The sequence below is a fragment of the Sinocyclocheilus rhinocerous genome, unplaced genomic scaffold (genome assembly GCF_001515625.1).
Source record: "Sinocyclocheilus rhinocerous isolate Xijiao unplaced genomic scaffold, SAMN03320098_v1.1 scaffold548, whole genome shotgun sequence".
Taxonomy (NCBI): domain Eukaryota; kingdom Metazoa; phylum Chordata; class Actinopteri; order Cypriniformes; family Cyprinidae; genus Sinocyclocheilus; species Sinocyclocheilus rhinocerous.
Window position 1 is genome coordinate 765,474 of NW_015664702.1, and position 2,801 is coordinate 768,274.

The following is a 2,801-nucleotide window of genomic DNA, read 5'->3' on the forward strand; positions in this document are numbered from 1 at the left end:
AAAATAAATAAAAATCCTCTCCAGGTCAAAATGACAAGAACACAACATGAGGGCTAAATTCACTTTAAAGTCATGTTTTGGTTTTTTTTCTCACTTAAAATGAACTTAATGGACGCAAAATAGGTAATCCTATGTTGACTTTAAGTGTTAGATGTGAATGCCAAGGAAATGAAGATGCAAATGCAGAAGAAAAAAAAAACAGAACAATTTCTTGAAGGTATAATTCATGAATGCTCATCAGATGACAACTTTACTTCAAGGAAGACAAAAGTGGTGGAGGGTCTCAAAACTGGTTGCTATATAGATCACGAAGGGGCACGTTAGCTCAAAAACGGACGTTTTTTTCCCCTCTGTTTTCTCTTCCATTGCCCACAATCTGAAGATGAAGCATGTTATGTAAAACTTTTCCTAATAGCTTGCGTGTTTCTACTTGTGGTCTGGATGTATTTGGCTTTTCTCTTTTGTGCGGAGATGATATCGATTCAACTGTATCGTCTATTTTATTGGTCTCGGAGGATCTGAAGACTACGTCGTCTATCCGTCAAAAGGACAAATGGTTTTTATTTTTCATGTTGTAATGTGTTTGATGGATACAAACCAAATCCAAGCACTCGGAGTGAATCTGTTTCTATAGTTTTGCTTTCTTTTTCCACACTGCACTTTGAAATTGAGTTCCACATTTAGATCTTTATATGAGTGACGAAAAAAGAAAAAAAAAAGAAAGAAAAACGTTTACATGTAAACAAGTACAAGCCATGTCAAATACATGTTTGAAACACTTTGAGAAGATTGTGGTCTGAAAGTGAACGTTGTTCCTACTGAAGCACGCTGCTTTGAGCTACTATAGGTGAAGTTTTAATGCGACGTTTATGTCGTGCAAGCAGACATGCCTTACAGTTTGTTTTCTTTTTTTTTAAGAAAAAAAGTACTAAATGGATTGCATATTTGGATTTTGTTACTCTCTCTTATATACGGACAAGTAATGAAGGGGTGCAAATAAACATTTTATATATATATATATATTAAAAAAAACATTGGTTGTCATTTTATGTGTGTGTATGTAAGCTTTTATCACATGCATTTATGAAATGAAGTCTATCATCAATTAGAGATTTTCTGGTACGCTCATGCAACGTTTATTTAAGCATGCATCATTACTCAGGCATTCATTCTGCAGATCAAAAGAGATTTTAATGGAAACGCTGATGCGATCAAATTTAGTGAAGGAAAGAAAATCAATCAGGCTTTAAGGAATAATTACAAACATAAGAGGTGTTTATGGTTTAATGGGCAGTCTTGCATCTTAAAAACTGCATGATGGGATCATAAAACATGATCAAATTAAGGTTCGGTGAATGAGTGAGTCACCTGACCCAAATCAATCGATTCGATTGATTCATTAGACAGAACTCTCCCATTTGGTTGCAGATTAGACAACATTTTATGTTTGTGTGCAGTCAGCGAGAACAACACATATTTTCAATATATTATTTTGCAGCACCCAGTCTTTCTCTTTCATTGCACACAATTCACAACTCTGCTAAAATATAAATATATATTTGTGCTTTGTTGCTGCAGATTCGGGAAATGCTGCTGTAGCCACCTATTCAAGTTTTAATAAACCATTTCTCCCAAAACAATTTACCGGAAAGCAAAGGCCTTTGTTGATGTGGAAGAAACATTAGGACAAACCTTCAACTGCAAATTTAGATCAAATTCGATTTATGTGCACAGGCACGAATTGATGCATTTATGCACATTACCTTAGCTGTAAGTAATTATAAAACATGCATTTTGCATATGCATGTTCTTTGTGGGAACATTTGACTGAACAGTACGCTGCTCAATACAGTTAATTAGGCTGAACAAATGTTTTGCATTGGTAAACTCAATACCCAAGTCAGAAACCTAAACTAACATTTCAGATGACTAATTTGACAATAGACACTTCAAATAATTCCCAGCAGTTTGTAAATGATCTTTAAACTGCAGTATTTTAAGTTATGTAGGAATGATGGCTGTTTTTTGAGATCCACTTCATATGAGCATCTGCCAGTGGATATTTTCCAATTCTCACTTATGATTTTCTAGTGTTTTGGGCTCAAGAAGGGATCATCTTTTATTGAAGCTGCTCTCACAACACATATTTTTATATTCAATTCTGTAGGAGAATGCTTATGACACCAGCTTCTTTCAAAACCCATCAAAAATATGTATGCGTCAAATCAAACTTATTATAACACTGTAATGATGATGATTTTAGCTTTTTTACCTTTGGATCCACCAAAGCAATACAGTAATAAACATACAGTAGGCCTAATAAAAACTAAAAACACTTCAACTACAATGAACACTAATCACTGTAATGGTGACTTGAAGCAAAACAGCTTTTTTAATATATACAGTTAATAGTGCTAATATATACACAAGTAATAGTTTTAATATTATTAGTGCTAATATATACATGTAATAGTGCTAAACATCTTCCCCATACTTTAATCAAAAACTCAAAATATCAAAGTGAAAACCTTACATAAGTTTTAATATAAGTTGTTTATGCTAAATGGCCTAAAAGTGATTTTCAGCTTCTTTCAAAACCCATCAAAAATATGTATGCGTCAAATCAAACTTATTATAACACTGTAATGATGATGATTTTACCTTTTTTACCTTTGGATCCACCAAAACAATACAGTAATAAACATACAGTAGGCATAATAAAAACTAAAAACACTTCAACTACAATGAACACTAATCACTGTAATGGTGACTTGAAGCAAAACAGCTTTTTTAATATATAC